This window comes from Zootoca vivipara, chromosome Z1, assembly GCF_965207765.1.
Source record: "Zootoca vivipara chromosome Z1, rZooViv2.hap1.1, whole genome shotgun sequence".
NCBI classification, from domain to species: Eukaryota; Metazoa; Chordata; class Lepidosauria; order Squamata; family Lacertidae; genus Zootoca; species Zootoca vivipara.
The window spans coordinates 20696040-20722090 of NC_142583.1; the positions used below are offsets into that span (position 1 = coordinate 20696040).

Here is a 26051-nt window from a genome sequence, read left to right on the forward strand (position 1 = left end):
GGCCCTCATTGGGCTGAATGTTGTCAATTTTTCTTATATTTAAGCAATATGCAGTAAGTTGATTTTATTTTTACAAATATTTCTAGACCACCCCTCATGCAAAATATGCCTTTAGATTACAGTTGGTCAAAGTTACCTGTAAATCCACTAAAAATCAATCCTATATCTTTGCTATATTGCAGCAGTGCAGTGCAACAGAATCCTGTACAGCAGTGGTTCCCAATTACAGTAGCTACGGTAAGTACTGCAGACCCCTTTTTTTCTTCTTCTTCAAACGTCAAGCCATGGACCCCCTATTTTTGAAAATGTTGATATCTCTAGGGTAGTTTTTGTTATGTTAATGGTGCCACAGACCCCATGGTTGGGTTGTGCAGACTCCCTGGGGTCCACAGACCACCAGTTGGGAACTACTGCTGTTCAGGTTTACTTGGAAGCAAGTCCCACTGAGTTCATTGGGGCTTCCATTTAGCAAGTCTGTTTGAGATTGCAGCATCCTAACTGCATGTAATAGGGAGTAAACCCTGTTAAATGGAACAGCAAACATGCATAAAATTGTGCTGTTAGTATTGGTGTTCTTAAAGGCACCAGATCACCTTAGCTAATCCTACAGAATTACATGTTTCCTGCTGCAGTAAACTGAGCTGAAATGTACTTACAGACTTTTAGAGGAATAAGAGGGCATGAAATTTGATGCAGAACTGGGGACCAGTTTAAAGGAAATCACTTCCGTTCCAAATTCTGAATGGTGGATCTCATTAAGATATCTCTGTGAGAGAAAGTAAGAGAAGCAGAACCTAGACTATTTATATAGCAGGCAGGGGTGGACTTTGATAATATGGTTCCTTGAGTGAGGCAAAAATTTGGGCCCCCAAATGTATCTTCTCAATTATGGATCTTATCAATTTGGCACCAGCCCAACACCCTGCATGGGAGAACTTCTACACTGCCCTAAATCTGATGCTGCAGCAGGGAAGGGGGGAAACCCGTGGCCCTCTAGATGTTGTTGGACATTTCAGCATGATCAGAGATGATGAGAGATGCAACCCAACCACAACCAGAGGCCCACAGATTCCCCATCCCTGACATGAAGCATTTAAGGATAGAAGCAGGCTTGGTTTTCAGTGGCTACAATCTGGGACACAGTTGTGGGGAGACGAAATCTGCCTCTTACCCCAGAGAATAGGGCCAGTGAGGAATATACAGACCTCATATGCAACCCTTTGATTTCTCTCATATAAGTGAATTGCTGCCATTGCCCTGGTTAAAAAACTTGACATTCATGGGGGAGGTGGGAGGAGACGCGGGGAAATGAAGTGCTGCCTTTGGAGACAGCACTGCCATGGCCTTTTTCCGATGTGTCTGTGATTTGATTGCCTACTGTGCTTTCTGTGACCCAGACACCTGACCGCTTCATGAATAATCCTTTTAACAAATGAGAAGCCACATGTCTGACCTAAAGTGATACTGAAATACATTGCAAGAATTCGTGCAGAAACAAAGCAGAAAATTACAACTTATGCTTTTTAAAAAATCTGTAAGTGTTGCTCTCGTGTTCACTGCTGGTGAATATCGTGCCGGGGTCCTCTGTGTAACCACTCTTGGCACCCATTAAAGCATGGCAAAAGATACCCGTAAACATCTACAATGCTTAGCATGCGACAACATTAATACCCATCCATCAACTGGAATGGTTGTGTCATCAATGGCCCTGTGCCTTTTTCATCACATAGTGTGCTGCTGTAGCAACCTCCCCTCTTCATTGGCAGCTTCATTGTTCTTGATAGGGACACTGTGTTTCAGAACCTTTGCCCAGCGTAAGTTCAGACCTGGTGAGGAAAATATATGACAACCTTTTGTTAGAGATAGATGCTGGTGAAATCCAGAATTCTGCAGCCTTGGGGACTTCATACCAAAGCAAGGGTGGGGAACCTCAGCCCTGAGCCAATGGAGGCCCACTGGTCAACATGTTAGCATTATCCTGTCTCTAGTGTTCGAAACTCCCATTGTTCTAGGCACATTTTCAATAGGGAATTTCATTAGCGCGAGCAGTTTCTAAGCTCAGGGCGCAGTACTGCGCCCAAGATTTCAAATTAAAGCTGCAGAGTGGAAGAAAAGGAGGGCCTTTTTCTGCCTCCTTTGATTATAGCTATAGATTAAAAACATTTCCCTGCTTCTGATTAAGAGCTCTTACTCACTTGAGCTCACTTCATTCTTACAAAAGCCATGAAATAACCAACCTCTGAATGGTAAGGTGTAGTGTTTTGGAAGTTTTATAATTAACCTCTTAAGTACAGTATTGGAAGATCCCATGGTGAGGTCATTGTGGTTGCAAATAATCTCATGTTTACCATTTGGATTCTCCTCTTAAGAATTGAAATGAAAAAGTGCGTACCTGCTTTGATTCTGTTATTTGCATAGTTGTTAGGTTGTTACCACTTGGCATCATTACAGTAGTTTTAGTTTCCTCCTTTGCGTTTTCTATCCTAGTCCAAGTTGCTCCTGGTTGCATAGATTCTATCTTTAACAAGTTTTTCTTCTTCAGGGGGCTTTGTTGATAAATGCTGACTTTTATAGTTGGACCCAGGTGGCACTGTGGTTAAACCACTGAGCCTAGGGCTTGCTGATCAGAAGGTCGGCGGTTCGAATCCCTGTGACGGGGTGAGCTCCCGTTGCTTGGTCCCAGCTCCTGCCAATCTAGCAGTTCGAAAGCACGTCAAAATGCAAGTAGATAAATAGGTACCGCTACAGCGGGAAGGTAAACGGCGTTTCCATGCGCTGCTCTGGTTTGCCAGAAGCGGCTTTGTCATGCTGGCCACATGACCTGGAAGCTATACACCGGCTCCCTCGGCCAATAATGCGAGATGAGCGCGCAACCCCAGAGTCGGTCACGACTGGACCTAATGGTCAGGGGTCCCTTTACCTTTACCTTTGTAACTATTCAGTTCAGCCAGATAGCTTTCCTTATCTGTTCTGAAATAAGTGACATGCCACTGAATCAGACAAAGTTGAAGGAAGGAGGCCAATGCTTTATAAGGTGTTAGAATGAATGGGAGCTGGAGGATGGCTAATGTCCAAATGCAACCTCACATTTCAAGAGCTGTGAACCTCACCTGCTCCCCTCCTCTGTCTATCTGTAGTATTTTAAATACTTTTTAAATAAGATTTCTTACCTGCCCTTCACAATACAGGCCAAGGCAGATTGCAGCATATAATCTTAATCATATAGATATAAAAACAAATACAAAATATGCAATCATAAAAACAAGTAAAACAGTCCCAACCAAAACAAAACAGTATAGATTCAACAACAAAAAGCTGAAACTGTCAAAGGACTCAGTAAAGGGGTACATCAGTATACTAAAGAAGATGTGAAAAGAGGATGCTAGAGACATCTGAGTAGTGAAGGAGTTCAATAATTTAGGGGCTGCCACCAAGAAATCCTTCTCCCCTCTCCCGGTACTTTGATATTTGGGGGGTGAATCCCATTCTTTTCCAGACACCTTACCCCTCCCTAAATGATGACCCATGGTAGCTGACATATCTTCTCTCTCCTTCCTTAAGTTTTAGCTACCGGTAGTTCCCTCCTTGTCTCCTCCTTCTCCGTGTTCAGGACTCCTCCTCCATGTGTCTCTTCAGGAATAGTCTGTTCTCATCTCAGCAGAAAGGCACTTGCCACTTATATTCCCTCAGGGAAAATCTTTTAAACCATATTAAAAGGGTTCTAAAGAACCCCATATCAAATAAAATGAGACTAGTTAAAGGGAAGCAGGCATTTTTGCTTGCTTCTCAGTGGTTCTGGGGCATGATCTAGTAGGTCCTGTAGGTATTTGTGAAGGGCTAGGAGTCCTGGATGAGCTGCTCTGTACCTTGCTTGCCTTTTCCCACCTGGCCTGGGAGAGCAGGGCCCTGACTGACTCTGGCTACAAAAACTAAGGTTGCTGAACTGACTCATGTGCTGGGGTGTTATTTAGAGGGAGGTTGTTGCAGTTATTGATGTTATTTTTTTTTGTATCTTTATTTTTAGATCTTATTACTATTTATGTGGAAGTCAGTTTGGTTGTGTACTTTTTGATGTGTTTTATTTATTGTTTACAGTTAGTTTTGTAATGTTAGTAATTATGTATTTTTTTCATGTTGTAAGCCACCTCGAGCCTGGTTTTAACTATGGAAAGACACCTTACAAATACAATACTGTAATGAATGAATGGGAATGCTGGCCCCCCCCCCCCCGAGGAAACAAACAAACAAAAAAGTCACAACCAACTCCATCGTGAACTCCTGACCCCATGGCACTTCTACATTATGCTAAATATATATATCCAAGCCTTTTTTCTACCTGATTTCCCTCTACCATGGGAAAAGTAAATGTAACCTTTCCCACGATATTTTAAACTTTTAAATTGTTTTATTGCATGGTTTTACTGCTTTAAACTGATTTGATATATATTTTTATGATATAGTGGTAAATAAATATTTTCATAAATAACATTTTCCTTATTCTCATCTTGTCCACTTTCAGGCACTCTAGAGAAAGGGAGAAAGGGAGGGGGAGGAACTACTACCTTGCATGTAACTTTTTCTCTTCCTGGTTCTTCCACTTTCCTCACAGCAAAGTCAAGTCTCTAAGATGCCACCTCGTAATCCCATATAAGGCCATGCCCCACCTCTGTTATCTCTTCTCTATAAAATAGCAATTAAGCATATGGTCCAAATAACATATAGGTGGTATATAAACCAAGCCTTCTCTGTATGTATCTATACTGGTATTTCAAGGTGCAAAAGCTAGTGCTTCTAAATCAGTGTGGACCATTGTCATTTGATCTTATCCCTAAACCCCATTACTCTTATAAAGAGCTGGCCTCGCAGAGTAAGCAGCCTCATATTTTGTTCTTATTGGTCAGTGCTAAATCCCCCAGAGTAAGCAATCATAGCCAATGTGTTTCCCCCCCCCCCTGTGTGTACACAATTGTATCCAGTAAAGATCCCAAGATGAGTATTCTCCAAATTAGAATACATATGTTAAGTTATAGGTTAGCATGCATTTGTGTACATATATGATAGCAAATCTAGTAGCAGTCCATGAAGCATATTTTGATAACTACCAACTGGATAGGGTATTTGAAGACATTAAGGAGCCCACCTAATTTTTACGCTGAACTAGCTGGCTATAGTATAAAACATTAGGAAGAGATCTATCCCTCTTCACTTGGCACAAGAGAATAGCATAGCACAGCTTGTAACAATAACCTGTTCTTTGAAAGTTCCCACAATTACTTTGAAGCAAGTGGCACAAAGTGGGGGGAAATATACCCAGGATGCTAACCAACTGCTACGCTCTTGCCTGCATCACTTGATAGGTGTGTAGATTTTTCTAAAAGTATTCTTGGCTTTGGCACCTCTTACCTGTAGGACAATATATTTGTCATACCGGCCAGATTTATATACAAACTAGGGCTATGGGAAGATCTCATGCTGTGACCTTCAATGTTTATCACCCCAAGCTTGATGTGAGGATTAGCCAGTTAGTATCCATAAAGCTCTCTGAAGATTATAAAGCATTTTGTTGCATAAGTGTTAAGCATTAAATATGATAATCAGATATTACTGACCAAGAGTCCTTTATATTGTTTTCACAAACCGTAACAGTGCTTTCAGTAGGCTTCTTTTTTATTCATCAACTGGACAAAATCTGTCCCATTAAGGCAGAAGCTGTGGAAGTATTTCTCTGTTTTCAAGCTGAATTGAATGTATACTTGCCAGCTTTACAAAAAAAGGGGGGGGCACAGCATGGTAATTTCCAAAAGTACGAAAGACCTGCAGTTAATGCTTTGCTTGGTACATTGTGGGATTTATATATGGGGAAAGTTGTGGAAGAAAAGGTTTAAATGTCATCTTCTCCACTGCAGTGGTCCCAATACAATGTAGGGGTTCCAACAGCTGTTTTAGAGGAAATATTATTATTTTTAAAAAAACCAAGAGATTATCCTAGATCATCCAGGCTGGTTCTTATAAAAGGAATGCCTATATGACAGCATCCTGGATACCCACTTGGGCACTATATTGTGACGTGCACTCCAGTGGTAAGAGATTTCATGGGTGCCAACATAGACCCCTAGTTTGGTTTCCTTGGAATGAAGCTTACCGGAAACAGTGGTGTATCTGGTTTTATTTATACATATATACAGGCTGAACATAAGGTGGAAGGATTCATAGCATTAACACTTCAACAGATCTTGCTCCTCCATTAGTTTTTTGTTTGTTTGTTTTTTGAGGGGGGTGACCATAGCTATGGTTTCAGCAGAAAGAGCAAGTCAAGCCTCTCTGTCTCTCATCAGGTCAAGAGGACAGTGGCTCCTGGCAATTTCTCTTTTACACTAGTCATTGACATCTTCAGTCCAAGCGGAGAATAGAGAAAGCCTGACTTCCCTTCAGCCTTGCAAAGAGATACCTAACAGACTTGGCTGCAGCATTCACTTAGCATAGAGCTCAACAACTCATAGTCAGTCCTCAATGACAATGTGTAGATCACTGGACACTGAGGTCCAGCTCCAAGGGCCTTCTGGCGGTTCCCTCACTGCAAGAAGGAAAGCTACAGGGAACCAGGCAGAGGGCTTTTCGGTAGTGACGCCCGTCCTGTGGAACGCCCTCCCATCAGATGTCAAAGAGATAAATGACTACCTGACATTTAGAAGACATCTGAAGGCAGCCCTGTTTAGGGAAGTTTTTAATGTGTGACATTTTAATGTATTTTAATCTTTGTTGGAAGCCGCCCAGAGTGGCTGGGGAAACCCAGCCAGATGGGTGGGGTACAAATAATAAATTATTATTACCGGGTATTATTATTATTATTATTATTATTATTATTATTATTATTATTACTGCCAGTTTTTTTATACTGGGAGTAGATCGCAGTCTCTTGGGAGTTGGACAGGCCTGGTATAAAACAACAACAAGCAGTTGTGTAGCCTCATGACATGTGAACAATCCCCTGGCAACCGTATGACTCAGCAAGAGGAATCAGTATTTTGAAAGTGCTGCTTCATACAACGAAGAAAACTCACAGTTCCATCATTCACAAAGCACATCTTTGTTGTTTGAAGGGCACATGCCTATCTGAAAAGATATGCTAAGCACATCTCCAGAAGCTGAAACTGGCCAGAGCTTTTGGGCATATGGTATTTACCATGATTGCTCCAGATTGTGGCTTTGGATATTCTGAACAAGTGTGGGGAGAGGAAACACATCCCATATGTGCTGCCTTTGCCTCTAGTTGTTAAGAATATTCACAGCCACTCAAAAGTTGCAACTCTAAACATGCTTCCTAATCCCACACTGAATTCAGTTGGATTTAGTATCGAGCAAACATGGATATTCATAGTATTTAATAGAAAACCTCTGCAACCAGGCAACTGTTTTTGTCATCTGTTAGAGCCTGTTTTATTGGTTAAGTTAACAAATTATTTTCCTTCTTTCTGTAATACTTAAACTATTAGGAGAAATAAATGTGACCTCTTCAACACACACAAGATCCAGCGCTTCATGTTGAAAGCACTGGTCTAAGCAACAGTAAAGCGTTTTAGTTTATGTGCCTCCTCATTCCTGGAATTCAACAGAGATTACTCCATTTCTGGCAAGGCAGTTCCAAAAAAGATTTGTCTTGTAAACATGCTAGAGTTTTGAAAACACACATATATTAAATCATACTTAGAGCCAAGCTTTTGCCTTCTGATTAAGGCTGACAATTTTCAGTGCTTTCTGTATGGTAAGAATGTTTCCCACTTGTGATTTAATTTTTGTATATCTAGCTTTCCTTTTCTCTTTTGAGATGCTATATATTTAATATCACTGCAGTTTTGAGTGTTGCATAATAAAATCAAAATCATGATTTTCTTTTTGCAACATGTACACTTATTATTTAATAACTGTATTGCTTCTCAGCTGCCCCCTTTCAGCTCTGCCCACTGGAATGTAGAATATCTGATCCAATTCATTTTGGAAACTTCTGTGCCATCTTGAAGAGGCTCATTGGCTTCAAGTCAGTGTTCCAACTGCATAGATCGGCTTCTGACTACTTTGTATGTACGGGAGGGTTCAGAGTTTGATGGATTTCCCAGTCGGAAAGCAATGACTAAAGTATGTCAGTCATGACCAGGGAAATTTTCAAGACTTCCCACTTTAGAAGAAGGAGGTTCTTTATCTGAGAGCAAGCCCTGTACCAGCAGTCGGCCAGGCCAGCCACTGGCAGCTCAGAAGGGCCCCTTGTCAGCTTGACCTGACTGCATGGCCTTGCTGCAGCCCTCACTCCTGTGTGGCTGTTTTAGCAGTGAGCACGTGGTGCTGCCACTGTTGAAATAGAGTGAAGCTCTGTAGTGGCCAACTGCCAGTCTAATTTGCCCAACATACAATGTGCTGGTCTGTCTCAAAAGACAATGGGAATGAAGTCAAACCATTGGAGAATCACAGCGCCTGCTGTGGCTGCAGAGGCTGATCCATCTATAGATCTTTAGTTCGGGTTCAACTATACACAGAAATATGTGTTGCTACTGTTAAAGAAACAAAAGAAGAGAAATAGCAGCCACTGTATGTGAGAGGGGGCGGGACAGGGGCCTCTTGGCAGTCCCATGCCAAGGACCCCCTGAGGTCTGGAAATGGGAGTTGGAGTCTAGCAATACTTGGAGGCAGTGGCGAACGGTGCTGCTTGGCTGCCCGGGGCAGTACATACGCAGACCACCCTGGCACATGCGTCGTAATGTCATGACGCACGCACCAGACCGGACTGCGCATGTCCACACATGCGCAGTCCGCGGCGGCATGTGAGGGCGGCTGCAGCGGCTGGCACGCTCTGCGAGGGCAGCAAGCAAGCTCTGCGAGGGCGGCGGCGTGCAAGCTCTGCTCGGGTGGTAGCAGGCAGCGCGTGAGGGTGGAGGGTGGCTGCAGCAAGGGCAGCGGTGTGCTCGGCCAGAGGAGGCCGGGGCCGGCCAGGGGCCGGCAGCGCTGCCCCCACCAGACTGGAGCCAGGGGAGCCCCGCCCCCTGCCCCTCCCTTGCTACGCGCCTGCTTGGAGGGCCACAGGTTCCCACCCTGCTCTGTTTGGTCACCATGCTGGTGAGTACTGTTCACCTCATATTGACTTCAATCAGTTGTGTTGACTTATTGAGCTAGAGCAGGCACATCCAACAGGTAGATCCCTACTCGCTGGATCATCACCTTGTTTAAAGCCACAAAGACCATCTATGGGCCAATAAATCATGGCATATGCCCCCTACACTCAACAGATGGTAACACACTTCTAAAAGATAAAGAAGCTATTGCACTGCGCTGGAAAGAACCTTACCAACATCTCCTTAACTGCAACTCCCCCGTAGCTGCTGAGGTCCTCTCACAAATTCCGCAAAAACAAGTTAGAGATGAGCTTGCAGTATCTCCAAATCTTTGAGAGTTGTGTACAGCTATTAACCAATTAAAAAACAACAAAGCCAGTGGACCTGATGGGATACCTGCCGAAATCTTCAAAGTGGGCAGAATTGAACTTACACAACAACTTCACAAGCTCATCGAAAAAATCTGGGAAAGAAGAAATCCCAGCAGACTTTAGGGATGCCAAAATTATCAATCTCTTTATAAAAGGTGACAGAACTGATTGTGGAAACTATTGAGGTGTCTCTCTATTAGCTGCGGTCGGCAAAATTCTTGCAAGGATCTTAGCAAACCATCTGGTAACAATATCTCAGGTGACCCTTCCTGAATCCCAAAATGTTTTTTCTGCCTTCTAGGGGGGACAGGGGACATGATTTTCACCACTCGACAGCTTCAAGAAAAATGCAGAGAGCAAAACCAACCCCTGTATATGGCGTTTATTGACCTGACTAAGGCTTTCGACACTGTAAATCGTAATGCCCTGTGGACTGTCATTCTGAAAATTGGCTGCCCAGATAAATTTGTAAACATCATTCGGCTCCTCCATGATAATATGACAGCAACAATCGCAGATAACAATGGCTCTCAAAGTGAACCATTCACAGTGGGATCAGGTGTTAAACAGGGTTGTGTTATTGCCCCAACTCTATTCATTATTTTCATTGCCATGATCCTACACTTTGTCAACGGGAAACTCCCCACCGGAGTAGAAATCATATATCGAACAGATGGAAAGCTCTTCAATCTGAGCAGGCTGAAAGCAAAAAGTAAGGTTACCATAACTTCTGTCATAGAGCTTCAGTATCCTGATGACAACGTAGTGTGCACACGCTCAGAGGATGACCTCCAAACCATCCTAAATATCTTTGCAGAAGCTTACGAAAAGCTTGGCCTATCACTCAACATCCAAAAAACCAAAGTGCTGCACCAACAAGTACAAAGCGCCACAAATCCAACTCAGCGGTGTAACGTTGGAAAATGTTGATCACTTCTCCTACCTAGGCAGTTACCTTTCCACAAGGGCCAACATTGATGCCGAAATCCAGCATCGCCTGAGCTCTGTGAGTGCGGCTTTCTCCCGATTGAACTGCAGAGTGTTTGAGGACATTCGCAGGGAAACCAAAATGCTTGTTTACAAAGCTATTGTACTACCAACCTTACTATATGCTTGTGAAACATGGACCACTTATAAACGCCATCTCCAACTCCTCGAAAGATTCCATCAACGGTGTCTCCGAAAAATTTTACACATCACTTGGGAAGACAGGCAAACTAATATCAGTGTACTGGAAGAAGCAAAGATCACCAATGTTGAAGCAATGATTCTTCAACATCAACTTCATTGGACTGGTCATGTTGTGCAGATGCCTGATGATCGTCTTCCAAAGCAACTACTCTATTCCGAACTTAAAAATGGAAAGCATAATGCTGGTGGTCAACAAAAGAGGTTTAAAGACTGTCTCAAGACAAATCTTTAAAAATGTAGTATAAACATTGACAACTGGGAAACACTGGCCTGCGAGCGCTCCAGTTGGAGAACAGCCTTTACCAAAGGTGTCATGGGCTTTGAAGAAACTCGATCTCAGGACGCAAGGGAGAAATGTGCTAAGAGGAAGGCACGCTTGGCAAATCCACACCATGATCAACTGCCACCTGGAAACCAATGTCCCCACTGTGGAAGGACCTGTGGATCCAGAATTGGCCTCCACAGTCACTTACAGACCCATTGTTAAAACCATGTTTATGGAAGACAATCTTACTCGGCTACGAGTGATTGCCGAAGAAGAAGACCGGTAGATCACTGGACATCTGTGGCAGATCACTGGTAGATCACTGACTCCCAGGGCCATCTCTAGGCCCGGGTCCGGTGGCGCAGGGCGCCAGGCCACCAGGGGCGCCACTGCGCCCACAGAGAGGCACGGCGGAGGCGGCCCCAGGTGCACCTCTCAGCTGTTCAGTGGCTTCAGGCCGCTCTCCGGAGGCATGCGGGCCTGGAGCCGCCTCCGCCGCGCGCGCAGGGGCGTCGCAGCAGTGGGCGGGCAGCGCCCCCAGGACCGGCCCTACGGCCAAGCTGGGTGGCGCAGGGCGCTGGCCCTCCAGGCGGCAGCCGCACTGCGCCTGCCCGCTACGCTGGAAAAAGGGGCGGGGGGTGCCGGAGGGATCCATCATGCCAGGGCACCAGGTATGCTGAAGACGGCCCTGCTGGCTCCCCCCAAAGAAGCTCAACAACTTTGCCTCCCCTAAAAAATGCTCATCATTTTAGCCCTTCATACCCCCCAAAAAAGACAGCTTTCCTCCCACCTCAGAAAAGCTCAACAACTCTGACCTGAACCCCTAAAAATGGGACTTCCTCCTTCCTAAAAAATCTCAACAACTTTTGACCTGAACCCCTTAAAAACATGGTTTTCCTCCTCCCTAAAAAAGCTTAACAACTTTGACCTAAACCCCCCAAAAGGGGGTAGATCACTGCCAGTTTTTAACTCTATGAGTAGATCGCAGTCTCTTTGGAGTTGACCAACCCTGAGCTAGAGCAGTTCAATACGTCTTGTCTAGCACTGTGACAGATTAATGAATCCTGCATTTAGTCCTGACTCTCACAGTCCCATGACACATGCTTCCTACTGCAGCTATGAATGTAATTCCTTATTTTTCTAATGCAGTAATTTGTTTCCTTCCTTCTTAATCTGATTTTTCAATTTCCGCAGAACTATCTTGAAGGGTTAAGAGCATTAATAAAGTTCAAATGTTTTTAATAAAATGGGTGCCTTTAATTATACCCTTTATTTTGCACTATAAATAATGGCTCTAATAAGAAGAGGAACAGTTTGAAAATGAGTGACTCATGCTCCCTGATTTTATGGAAGTTTACTAGTTGGTACGTTAAGTCACTGAGGAATGAGGAAACACTAATTATATTGTCTGAGACTGACCGGCCTCATTCTTCAAGCAGCTAACTGAGTTGCTTTGTGCATTTATATCTACAATAATTGGATTCTGAGAATCAGAATAGATGCTTTAATTAAATTGTAGAGTAAGGATGGCTTTTTTTAATGTTATACAATGTATCACTTTTTTAAAATACATGAGGCTTCTACATTTGCCTCCCAATAGTTTTATAGGTCAAAGCCTTGTTTGAAGAAGCTAAATGCCATGCATGAAATGAAGCATGCCCGAACTTCCAAACACACTTGTCAGTTGCTTCCATATTTAAACGGGTACTGTATTTGGATTTTCCTTGCCTTTTTTAGAATCCCATGAAGGGAGCAGTGCCTTGCTTATTCAGGCTGCCTCTCCCTTCCTCTTACTTACCTCTCCTCTGGTGGTGAGTCAATTCCGCTTTGAGACTGCTAAACCTGCTGCTGTAAGGATGGGCTAATACCTGGCAGCTCCTTCTCCTTTCCCAGGGGGCATGGATATTTGGGGGAGGGAGGCAAGAGGTAAGCTGGTACCAAGCGCCTTTTCACCTTCCTCTGCCTACAGTTGCTGGTAGGAGAGTGTCTTGTCACTGTCTTGTGGATTGTAAAACACAGTGGGAGCTCAAATACAGAGGCGCTATCCAACAATTAGTCATGCTCTTTTACATAGTACATGTGCAAGGTTTTTGTGTCAGCGGTCATGTGGGTAGGTTCTTTTTCGCTCTCTCTCTCTCGCTTCCTCTCTTCTTCCCCAACCTTACATTGATATGTTGAAAAGGTTCTATGAACGGAAAACAGAGACACTGTATGTACTTTTGTAATTCAAGAAAATCTTTAATAAAAACATTTAAAAAAATACTTATACTCTTCGGCACTATGGCCCCTCCATGCTAAATGCAAATTGGCAGAAATCGCACTTCTGAAATGTCTTGTGCAAACTACCCCTGTATTCAGGTAACAGCTTTCCATGTTCTCCCAGCAGTGGCAGCCAATTATGTGGAGCAGGGTGAGGAATTCTATAATTGTGTCCCAAGTTATATTATCCATGATGATGGGAGGACCAAGACACACATAGCTGCAGTTTTCAGCAGCAGCCACCCATACATAGAGCATATTCTGTTTGGCTCTATGGCAAATTTAAGGCAATGATGCAAATAATAACTTCCAAGACATAATGGCTGAGAAGTGCAATAACACGCAGTGCATTATGGGAGGTTATGCTTCTAATGAAGTACAACATTTTTGCATACAAACTGCTAGGAGCTGAGCACTAAGGAGAAATAACAGGTCAGATAATGCAAGTGAAGTATGGACTATACCTTCTCATGCCATTATTAGTAGCAGGCAATGTGACGCACTGCTGATTTGAAGGTATTTGCCCCTTTGTAAATTCCCTTTACAGCAGATGTTAAAAAGAAAGCCTCTGTGGTGCACACAGAAACAGCTTTCTACAAAAACAACGCAGTCAATAGCCAAAGTGCTCTGATTCCCAGGAGGGAATTACACAAGACGTCTTGAATAAGAACATACAGAGCTAGACTGTAATCACTGAGAGAGAGAGAGAGAGAGAGAGAGAGAGAGAGAGAGAGAGAGAGAGAGAGAGAGAGAGAGAGAGAGAGAGGTGAAAGCTTCTTTGTATGAACTCTTAGCCCACAGGCACTTAAGAGCTTTCCAACTTTTTCTGTGGCCTGGTTACATTTCACAATTCCCGTGATGTTTAGATGGAGAACACCATGTAAACAGAAGTCACACAGTTCACCTGCTCCAATACAGGTAGTTCACACAAAAAGAAAAAAGCAGAGTTTGTCTTGCTCAGAACTCAGAGTCTTTGCCAAGGCTGGCCAAAGATATTTTGGTGCCCAAAGCACAGCAACACAACAGCAAATGGCATCCCTCCAAGTCAAGGGACATATTTTACTTTGGTACCTGTGGCCAGTGTTTAAACTGAGGTATGAAAGCCAGCAGCTAAACAACACCTTAAACCTAGGTTATGGGCGCAACAACAGAATGTCTAGGCATGCTTTTTTGTGAACAAGAACACAAAGCTGAAAATAAATGAACTGCAGCTAAAATATTATGTTTATTTTTCACATGGTCTAGTCCTTCTGCCCACCCACCCTACTATTCTTTAGAGGGTCTCTTCTACAGTCTTCAGAGAGTAGCTGGAAGTGGGGTGGCAAAAAAAGGTCCTCCTTTCCGTCCACTCTGCAGTTTTAATGTGAAATCTTAGGCCCAGTGCTGTGCCCAGAGCTCAGAAACTGCTCACACTAATGCAATTCCCTGTTGCAAAATGCACCTAGAACAATGGGAGTTTCGAACATTGCCTGTGGCAGAAGAATCCCAGAAACACGCCAGGCACTCCTGTCTTCCACTGCCTCCCGCAGTTTGGTCAAACTCATGTTTGTAGCTTCGAGAACACTGTCCAACCATCTTGTCCTCTGTCGTCCCCTTCTCCTAGTGCCCTCCATCTTTCCCAACATCAGGGTCTTTTCCAGGGAGTCTTCTCTTCTCATGAGGTGGCCAAAGTATTGGAGCCTCAGCTTCAGGATCTGTCCTTCCAGTGAGCACTCAGGGCTGATTTCCTTCAGAATGGATAGGTTTGATCTTCTTGCAGTCCATGGGACTCTCAAGAGTCTCCCCCAGCACCATAATTCAAAAGCATCAATTCTTCGGCGATCAGCCTTCTTTATGGTCCAGCTCTCACTTCCATACATCACTACTGGGAAAACCATAGCTTTAACTATACAGACCTTTGTCGACAAGGTGATGCAGGGCCAGCCCTACGGCCAGGCTGGGTGGCGCCAGGGCGCCCGCCCGCCAGGGGGGCGCTGCACAGCTGTGCCCACCCGCCTGCTGCAGAGCGGCGCCCGCCCACCTGCCGTGGAGCTGCACCCCCGGCAGCTGCGCTGTGTGTTGCGCCCGGCCGCGCACTTCCCTACTTCATATAAAACTTTATTATTAATTATTATTATTTTTATTAATAGTAGTAGTATTACTATTAATAATAATAATCAACACCCTTAAGAATGAACACTTTTCTTTAGTTCTTTAATCTCTTCCTATGTATCAGAACCATTCAGAATAATTTAAAGGGGAACTTGGATGGTTGAGTCTGGGGTCCAAATTAAGTTAGTAGTTAATGAACTTCAGTTTCTCCACCTTTATCTTAGTTCACTTGTTGAGACTTTGCATAGCCTCACCTACCTCTGGAGGAAGATGGAAGATAGCTGGATGCCACCAGCATACTGACAATTCCTCATCCCAAATCACCAGGGCCCAATCTCTCCCAGCACTTTCATGTAGATGTTAAAAAGCATGGTGGGCAGGATTAAACCTTGCATAATAACCCCATAAGGTAAAATGAAGAGCGGCAGTCCCTCAGCACTACTTGTGACCCAGCTGGTCACTTTTAGATCTCCATGAGTGACACTCCTATTAGTGCTATGTGGTCCCGAGATTGGTCTTATGTCTGCCAAAACCAGGGCTTTTAGTGTGGTGGCACCTGCCCTTTGGAATGAACTTCCAGTGAATGTCAGCCAAGCAGTTGCAGTAATAAGGTGTTTTCTTAAAATTCATCTGTTCACCTAAACTTTCCTTGAAGGGAGATCTAGCTGTGATCTATTGATTTTGATTTTGATTTTTTTATTCATTACACATCAATAGATCTCTGTCGTTGTGCACACCCTGTGGAACACCCTCCCATCAGATGTCAAGGAAATAAACAACTATATGACTTTTTGAAGACAGCTGAATGCAGCCCTTTATAGGGAAGCTTTTAATGTTTAATATTTTAATGTGTTGGAAGCCGCCCAGAGTGGCTGGAGCAACCATATACTGTAAATAAATTATCATTGTCATTATTTTATCAGTTTTTATTGTTAGTTTTATGCTGTTCACCACCATGGTATTTCCCCCCCCCCCTAATGTTGGCTGTGTATAAACGATTGAAAGTTTTTTTTAAAAAAACCAGGTAGAGACATACACAGAACTTCTAAGGTGCACTGCCTCCAACTCCCACCTCCACTAAGGTACCCCATACGATGCAACGCTCAGTATTACTTAGTGAATACTAGTACTCAGAATATTCCATTCTTACATCTATGTAGGCCAAATGTCAAACTGGCTTAAAATAAAAATATCTAGTAGGAGGAAAGGGCAGATCTGGTGCTTCTGTTTACAATGCCATGCAGTACAGTAATATGTAACCTTTTTGGTTTAATGTGTCAAATGAAAATTGGATGTAGTAATTTAAACAGGCAAGAATAATATATCCATATAATTAGCACAGCACTGTCCTCTTCATCTTGTTTTAAGAGAATTGACCCCAACACTTCAAAAACACTTCAAAGGTTATATTTAATTTCTTCCACCATGCTGAGACAGAGTTTATTCAAATACATTGGAAAAGACTCGAGATGGTTGTCAAGCGGGAAAGAAGCCACATTAAATAAATATATATATAATCTCAAAGCCCACTGTGCTCATCTGTTCTGCTGAGACATCTGTTCTCGAATTCTGTTGCTAACAAGCTGTGAGAACAAATAAGACATTTCAGCCTGAAATAACTACCCTATAATTGGCATCCACACTGCTGGGGCTGAACTTGAACATTAAGTTAATTTCTTTTTTAAAAAAAATTAAAATTAAATAACCATATTATTAAAGCCTCTCTGATAAGCCTATAGAAATCATCAACTTTTCTATGGTGTTTAATTGCTGAGAGAAAGACAGTTTCATTTTTAAAACTTTTATCTCTTTGCCTTATTATGCATGGCATTTATACTCCATCTTTGAGCCAAAAAAGGCCCCGAGTGATTTGCAAAAATCAGTATAGATTTGGAACAGTGGTTTGCAGAGGGGCATAGTTCAGAAGGCAGAAGCGGGGAAATTCTGGATGGGGATCAGCTAGGAGAAGAAACAATGGAAGAGAGAGGGTTAACAGATTTACAGTCTCTGGACAGCATTCCTCCACCCAGCCCATGGTCAAGAAGAGCTCAGAAAGTCTCAGAACAGAAAGCACAGAGGGTACAACTCAGATTACAAAATGTAGGAGTGACGTAAATTAATAGGGACAGAAGGGGGTGTAGTCCTTAATTGGGAGCACCGCCATTTCTAGGAGATGTGTTCTCGCTGTGATTATTAACTGGTAAGATATTCCTTTCTTTGATCTTCTTATCTACTGCGGGGGCGGGGAGGAGAGCTGATTCCCCAAAGCCTGACATTAGAGGTTTTTAAGCAGGTGTTGGGATGGCCACCTATTAGAATTGCTGCAGAAATGGATCTCCTGCATCAGCCAGGAGGTGGTGGTGGACATCCCACACTATGATTCTGTTGACCAGCAATCCAACTAACAAAAGAATGATTAGCCAGAAGCTGTAGCAATATGTATCATCACTTCATGTTTGAATTCTCCTTGGATTTGCACTTTTTTAAAAAATCTGGTTATTGTCAATGTTTTAATGTTGATGTTTTATTAGGCTTTTAATATTTTGTTGAGAGCTGCCCAGAGTGGCTGGGGCAACTCAGTTAGATGGGTGACATTATTATTATTATTATTATTATTATTATTATTATTATTATTATTATTTGTGTGGGCTCAGGTCACCTCCAAAGAATTTAATACATCAGGTAGGCCATATTCCCGATGACATCAAACATACAAGAGTCTGTTCTAGCTGCAAAAAATTCATTAATCTTCCATGCTGAACCTTTTGAAACTTAACAACACTGTGCCGCTGCTACTTGTATCTATCAGAGCTGGCAACCTTTCAGGCACCAAATGACAAGAAAATACTACCTCCAATTGATTTGTTTACTTAAGATGTTCTTGGCTCCTGTCACCATAAGCCACACGGTACTTAAAAGCAGCCACATTTAATTAAGTTTCTAGGCACCAAAGCCCTCTAATCTGGACACTTCTGAAGCCTGATGACTAAGTGCCAAACCATTATTGTTCCAACCTGTCCTCACAGATGCGAACTTTGGATAGGAGCTCCCTTAAATCTTGGCAACAGAATTCTGGGTTTACGCAGCCTTGCTCATAATTGCCAGTCATGTGGGACCAAAAAAAAAATAGATTCCAAAAAAAAGATTCCCAGCAGAAATGGTTTTCAAATTGCCTAAGTTCATTAGTAATGATGAATGGATACCCATTGCAAATACAACACTGGCAATCATGGCCATTTCAAAGATTCTAGTTTGCTTGCTAAATCCAAGTACAATATGCCTACTAGAGTGAACATTTTCTGATTCAAAGTGAAAATGCTCTGATGTGAATTAGCTTAATTTGCGTAAGGAAAATTCCAAGTCAAAATTTTCCTGAAAATCCACATCGCTGATGATAAATATTGGGCAGTTTTCTTCTGCATCTCTTGCATTAAGTCCTTCTCTGTCTTCCCTGTTGGAAAGGAAGACTGTGCCTTTCCTTCATTTATAGGGACTGAGCACAGCAAAGTGAATAGACTGCTGAATTTCAACCAGGCCAACCTGGATTCAAATTCCAGTTTAGCCATGTCATTTACTAGGCAGGTTTTACAGGCTTGACCTCCGTGGAGGCAGTTTGGTATACAAATTGTGTATTCGAACCCTTGTATTGCCCTTGAAGCAATTTTTATCTTCCATTCCCACCATGAGCCCCTCAAATTAAAATAAAAAATGGCCACTGGTTATAGGAGCACTGGAGTGATCCTATAGTTAAGTCAGGTGACAAAACAAGTTTCTGCCATTATATGAGCAAGTTTGTTTGTTCTTCCTCACATAATTCATTCTTAAAGGTAAATAAATGTATTGTGGGAAAGGTGGATTGTGCTCTTTTAATGTTACTTTTCTCTTTGGTCCTTTTGTAAGTGATAGCTCAATGATGCTCAAGTACACACAATCTGTAGGAGGGCTGGCTAACCTATTGTTCTCCAGATATTCCTGGACTTCATCTCCTATCATCTCTGTTGGCCATGCTGGCTGAAGCTGATGGGAGCCTGAGTCCAACATTATCTGGAAACCATCCCTGCTCAGTAACATTGAAGCCCTTGCTGCTAAACCATGCCACATTCATCACGGAGTCTGATCATTCATTCATTCATGAGGGAATTGGTTTGTTGGCAAAATACACTTCAGGCTCCTTGCCCAATGCGCAGATAATCAGAAGACCTGTTCTTTCAGGTAACAAAACCGCTAGCAATCTTTTATGCAAATGTTTTCTCCTCATCTGATAGCTGATGCTGAGCTCTCCTGCATTGGGGATAGTACTAGCAGATGCTGCAACACAACGAAAGGTCCCTTGACACTAACAAAACAAGCCAATTCTGCCTCTGAAGCACAGAATTCGATTTCTTCCCATCTGTTTCTTCCGTTCTGATAATAGTCTGAGTTACAAGTCTCAACAGATCTGCTGCTGTCCCTTTCACAGGGCTGAAAAGGCAAGATCAAATTACATGCTGCCAACAAAGTCAAAGGTCTTTTCCTTTGAAAGAGATGCAGCACGGGTTTGTCCATGGACTGAGAGCTTTGAGCAAAGCCCTCTGATGCATTTTAAAACCTACCTATAGCTGTTCTCATGAAAACATGTTACCTTGTATTTGTAGGCTGCAAATTGTGTAGGCTGGATCAAAATCACCCTCCCCCCAAAATAATATTATCTTCCTTGTTAAAACAGGGCCCAATTTTCTTATGCTTTTCTTTGGCATTTTTGCGAGGGGGGTTCCACTTACTTTATAGGGTCTCAACAGGAACTGCAGCTAGTATGAATCTGTGGAAAGAGCCACTCGGCCACTTCCCATTGACCCCACTTTGTCAAATGCCTTGGGAAGGCTGTGATTGGTGTTACTCCCAATACATTCTGTGAAGTGTGGTTAGTGGGAAGCAGGGAGAAAGCCCTGCAGCAATGAAAGTGGCGTGGTCGAGGGAGGTGCTTCATTTTTACGTTTTAAAAAAGAGAGAGTTAAAAATAGATAGCCCTTGATCACCTTATAGATTAAGTAAAAATTTAAAAAAGCAGCTGCCCTTGCAAAAAACATCAGAGAGTTTTGCCCCTTAAGTTTTCCAACTGCTTTATCTTGCTTCTACTCACCCAACAAATGGACAAAAAGAAAACATTTTTGAAATTTTCAGCACAGCTCTAGCTTGATACAGAAAGAGCACAATCCTGTTTCTCAGTTAGTTTGCCTGGAGAGCCTTAGGTGTTCAACTAAGCCTCCAAACTGCTGGGTCTAGGTTCTAGAATATATGCTGGCATTGGGCGTCCTATGGCTGGTGCATCAGTAGAGTAATCCCACCACTGAAAGAGGGATTTGAAAACAGGTGCTATAGAGGGAAGAGCAGGAACATCAATATACTAAGCTCTTTGAGACCCCCAAGAGATGGACTCCTATGATGGCACATTATGCCAGCAAAAGTGGGTTGCATAAGTAGAAACACATACCCCACTGAACACAATGGAGAAGCCAATAACACTGTCATTCTGCTCTGCACAAATGTCATAGATTATTGGATCCTACCTAAACTATGCCAATGTTATGCTTACATTAGCAACCCGCCAGAGTAGCAGGTTCCTTGGATTGCACTGCCCAGCCAAACTACCCTGTCTAGCAAGTTTCAGTTCATACACCATCCCCACAATGACAACAATGGAACACATTTGCAACGGAACTCTCCATGCATTTTAAAAGAAGTGGGAGATGTTTAGAAGAAAATCCTAAAATGATACCCATGCGCTCCAAAAGAGTCTAGCAAAACAAGTGCTCGTATTTCTAGCTCTCTTCCCTCTTCTTTTTAGGCTGTAGATTAATTGTTTAAAAGCATTAGGAGCACAAATTTCTCAGGAAGTGACGCAGGAGACCTGGCTTTCTTTACATGTGGTTTCTATGTATTAATTTTTAATTTAACCAACTATTTGGGAAGCTGTGTTAGCAGCAGTCCTAACAACAGTTTCTTGCCTCAGACTGTCACCCCCACATTGCACATACTTAATAAAACAATAAAATTAAAACTACAGAACTATATGTAGAAGACCGTGTACGGTGTGTTAAGTGTGTTGCAACTTGTTAAGTCAATGGACTTCCTAAGCACCATGCTTGACTGTGAGCCATACTTACTAGACCCAGCACATATTTCATGTGTACTGTACATTGCTATAATATCAGTCACGACAAATTCTAGGAGCTGTTCATGGAAGAATAGGCCCCTGTTAAGCCTACAGCAAGTAGTTTTTAGAGATGCTTTATTCATAGAAGGCCTTAAGCATTCTGTAATAGCTTCCCTCTTATATTGTGTTGGATTCTTTCCAGTCCCCTGTTAGCAAAACCACACAAAACAATCAATGATCTGAATGACGGAAAGAAAGAGAAGGAGGGGGAAAAAATCAGCACAGGACCCTGCTGTAGCTATATTAATTGAAAGCAAGAGCTTCATTTCTGAAAAGTTAGAAGAGAAAATTCGTTCACAACAGCTCTCCATTACAGACAGTTGCTAAGGCAACTGCTGCTTTCAGATTTATTATGCTCTCCAAAACCTATCCAGTATAATATTACAAGCCCCATAGGTGGTAAGCTGCTACATAGCAAGACTCCGTTTTGTCCAATGATCATTATTTAATTGGCTCACATGAGAATAGGAGCATCAACCTGACGTCCAGTGAGATTTGTTTCTTTCTTTTTTTCCTATAGAAGAGTTAAGCGCTGGCCTAGGCAGTTTTTTACTGTAGTAAGGTGCTATATATTGAGTTCCCTAAGGAAACTTCTGCGTACACTTAGAACAACTGGTTTATTTTTAAGAGGGGAGAGTATTTTCAAGCAAATAACCAAAGACTGAAGTATTCATCCAAATGATTGTAGAAATTATTCCAATATGTCAGTTTGTAGAGCAGGGTTTCCCAAACTTGAGTCTCCAGCTGTTTTTGGACCACAACTCCCATCACTCCTAGCTAGCAGGACCGGTGGTCAGGGATGATGGGAACTGCAATCCAAAAACAGCAGGAGACCCAAGTTTGGGAAACCCTGGTGTAGAGTATAAAATCATCCAAGATTCCATTTAATGATGTACTAATGTTCATGTGATGATACCACAAAGTGGAGTATTGATACAGGTAGGTAGCCATGTTGGTCTGCTGTAGTCAAAACAAAATTTTAAAAATCCCTCCAGTAGCACCTTAGAGACCAACTAAGTTTCCTATTGGTATTGGTGCATGCACATGAAAGCTCATACCAATAACAAACTTAGTTGGTCCTCCCTTTGAGGGAGAACACAATATATGATACTCTGTAAAAATATTAACTGCTGTCACTGAACACTAACTCATGCATGAAACATTTCCCTTTCTGCATCTTTTTTTTTTTTTGAAACTGGAGATGGGAATGTTGTAAATACATCCTTGCTGAAAACATAATTTTCCATCTGTGTGACATTAGACTGGACAGAGCCCATTTGTCTTGTTGGCTAAACATATCATGCAACAATCACTGTGATATGAAATTATTTAATAGGCTGTTACAAAGGCTCTAATAGTGGATAAAAATAGCATGTGCTTTGATAAATCATGCTTATGTGCTATCTGTATTTTAGCCAACACGTTGACTATTCCCTGCTCAGAGATGGATCCTTACTTTTATGTACTACTGGAAAAGAAAGGGTAATGATTTGCCAACAGTAGTTTATTACATTTGCATCTTCCTGCTCTTCCTCCAAGAAACAAGCAGCATTTTATTCTCACAAGCAACCAGTGAGGATACAAACAAATTAATCAGAGACAGTGATTTGATTGAGACCATCCAGTCATAACTAGGCAGGAATCCGAGACTTGATTTCGTCCTTTCAAACCAATTACTTTTTAAAATTATACCACATTGGCCCCAGTTTGCCTATTTTTATGTAAAATTGAGGTGATTGTGTCAGAGGCACTGAATTATGCTCAAGATTGAGGGGGCTCATGTGCACATGACACCACACATGTGACACACCTGTGTGATGTTGTGAGTGTAAGGAAGAGGCCATGAGGCCTGGTGGGGCCCTCCGCCACCACAGCCCAGCCCCTCAAGATTGGGGGGCTCAGCCTCCTCCCAACATACTTAGGGGAGGGCTGAGGACAGAGTTGGTGCCTATGGATTGTGTGCAACTTGATTCAACAGGATTGCTCATCTCTTCCCTTCTAGAAAGAAGAGTGATGAAGTTGATTCCTCTGTCTGGACTTCTGCCAATCACATGACAAACACCAGTGACTGACTGGCTTCTTCCTTTCCCAGTATCATGGCTGGATGACAATGTGGTTTAACATTTTTATAAACACCTGCCAATAATGGAGCACAAAGGGAGCCAGGAGGCCACAGACTGGGGAGTTGGTTGCCACCAGGAGCTGCAAAGGAGGTGAGAGGTTTGGGACAACAGGGGATGGCATCTATGAGGGCTCTGCAAGCTTCAGACCTCCAGCCTCAGGCTAAGTATCAAGAGGCTGGTCCAGCATTCCAGCTGGTGGTACAGTAGCCTTGGACTCAGCAGGCTCCTTCTCCTCTTGCCTTAAGATAAATTCACATGTGCCTTTTGGGCTTTATGATCATTTGGGCAGTGCATCAAGAGACATAGTGATGGCCATTACTTGAGATGGAAATGTAAAAGGTTTTAAAATATTCATGAAGAATTGGACCATCAGTAAGTTTTTAACCATGGTATCTACATTTATAAATATTAAATAATAATAACCAACAAATCTCTGCATGTACCTCTCTCAGTTAAAGGCGAACCCTTTTATTAAGACAGAAATTTTATGTCATGGAACTTTGTTGATCTTCAAGCAACTACAGATTCTTTTGTTATTTTCGCTGCAACAGATTGGCCTTCCCAAACCGTACATTTAAAGCACATGGTGTCCCCAAAGAATCCTAGGAGCTGAAGTTCGTTAAGGCTGCTGATCATTGTGGAGGGTGAGCTACAGTTCCCAGCATTCTTTGTGGGAAGCCACTGCTGTTACTAAGTGCTATAAATCTGAGTATGGGGTGTTGAGAATAAACAACCACAGAAAGACCACTCCCTCCATGCTGTTCTTGTGCGCTTCCAGAGGTATGTATCCTCCTGCTGGACTGAGTAAATCTAGCTACCGTGTTTCTCACATTTTAAGACACCGTCTTATAACTTTTTTCCCTCAAAAAAACACTGGGTGGCTTATTTTCAGGGAATGTCTTGTTTTTATTACGTCAGGAGCAGTGCCCCTCTTGCTCCCTGGCTCCCTGCGGGGCAGGATTCTTGACTGAAAGAAAAGGACGGGCAACAGCCACCACCAAACTCCGTGAGAGGGAGTCTGAGGGAAGGGAAGTGTGTGCGTCCCTGGCCCAGCCCTCTCTCCCCGGCCCTGGGATGTTCGTGAGGGAGGGAGGGAGGGAGCTCCTCCGAAGGGCTGCTCTCTCTCTCTCTCTCCTCCCAGGTGGGGACTCACTTAATAGCAATCTGCTACACTGGAGCTTCTTAAATTTAAACCAGTACAGTATAATGGAATCTATCTGTGTGATGCAGTACGTATAGCAAATAAGGATCTCTACCAGCCAGCCCAAGACTTAAGAGCGAAAGTTCCAACAATGTAGCACTTTGTAGCACTGATAGCAAAGAGGCTACCGGCTGATAAGAGATACTGTAGAAAACAAGGCAGTTGAGCAGCAATTAAAATGGTAAATGGTAGCAATTGTAGCAATTGAGCCAGCAGGAAAGCGGGGTGAGATAATCTGCTGGTCCTAACTGCTTCTCTTACCCACAAAATGTTAACTTTTAGTAGCTCCTAAACAGCGAGAAGCCACCGGCAGCGATCCCGGTACCAGTAAAAATCCTTAAAGGGGCAGCTCTACAGACAAGCAATAGAAAGAAAAAGAATCCTCACTTTTTAAAAGGTTTTTAAAAGGGGGGAAGGTGGGGGGAAGCGAGAGGTGGGCTCTGTGTGTGTGTGTGTGTGTGTGTGTGAGAGAGAGAGAGAGAGAGAGAGAGAGAGAGAGAGAGAGAGAGACACGCAGGGGAGAGAGAGAGAGAGAGAGACGCGCACACAGAGTCTCTCCCTAAAGGGGAAGGCAGCGTCTTCAATCGCCCCTCTTTTCTTCCTCCTGTTTCATCTCCTCCCCACCGCAAATGCCACTTTTCTCCTCTTCACTCACACAGCCTAGCTAAAAAAAAAAAAATCGAACGGGAGGGGAAATCACGAGTCTGCAGCAACCAGCAGCTATGGCTCTTCGGTGCATTTTTACAAGCTTTTAAAAGAAATACGTGTCTTTGGAGCGACAGCAAAATGGGGAGAGATTTTTAGGGGGGGGAGTTTGCTGGCGGGAGGGGGGAAGGGTCTATCACTATGTCTTATTTTCGGGTTATGGCTTATATCGCACAATTGCTTAGAAATCCTGCTATGTCTTATATTATGCCTACGTCTTAAAAAAGGAGAAACACGGTAGTGGTGCAGTAGGGCAGATGCTTTGTTCTTCACTATACTGCCAATTAAATGTCCAAATGAGTAAAGTGTACCCAATTCTGGCAGTGCTTAAGAGCATAGAGAGAGCCTGCTGAATAGCTCATCTGGTCCAGCATCCTGTTCTTACAGGGGACAAGCAAATGCCTGTTGGAAGCCTGCAAGCAGGACATGAGCACAACATCACTCTGCCTGCCTGCAGTTCCTAGCAACTGGTGTTCAGAAGCATACGCTTCTTTGGATGCCCTGCCAGTGAAAGGTCATGGCAACATTTCTAGATTTTCTCTTCTATCTCT

The 26051-nt window shown here is 43.0% G+C and overlaps 2 long non-coding RNA genes across 4 annotated transcripts in view; one reads left to right on the forward strand and one right to left on the reverse strand.

Annotated features, from left to right (window-relative positions):
• The window catches only part of LOC148687297 (uncharacterized), a 35503-nt gene that overhangs the window by 2111 nt on the left and 7341 nt on the right, over nt 1-26051 (forward strand). For 2 of the 3 annotated variants that reach the window (XR_015947861.1, XR_015947863.1), the window contains exon 2: nt 23474-23684. This is a non-coding gene — a long non-coding RNA (uncharacterized LOC148687297). Of the gene's footprint in view, nt 1-15996; nt 16169-23473; nt 23685-26051 lie in introns of those variants that run through there. The other variant, XR_015947862.1, reaches the window with a different exon arrangement.
• Nucleotides 1508-2570, reverse strand: LOC148687298 (uncharacterized). The gene is made up of 2 exons (XR_015947864.1): nt 2393-2570; nt 1508-1826 (listed from the first exon to the last, which is right to left on the reverse strand). It is a non-coding gene; the product is annotated as an uncharacterized LOC148687298 (long non-coding RNA).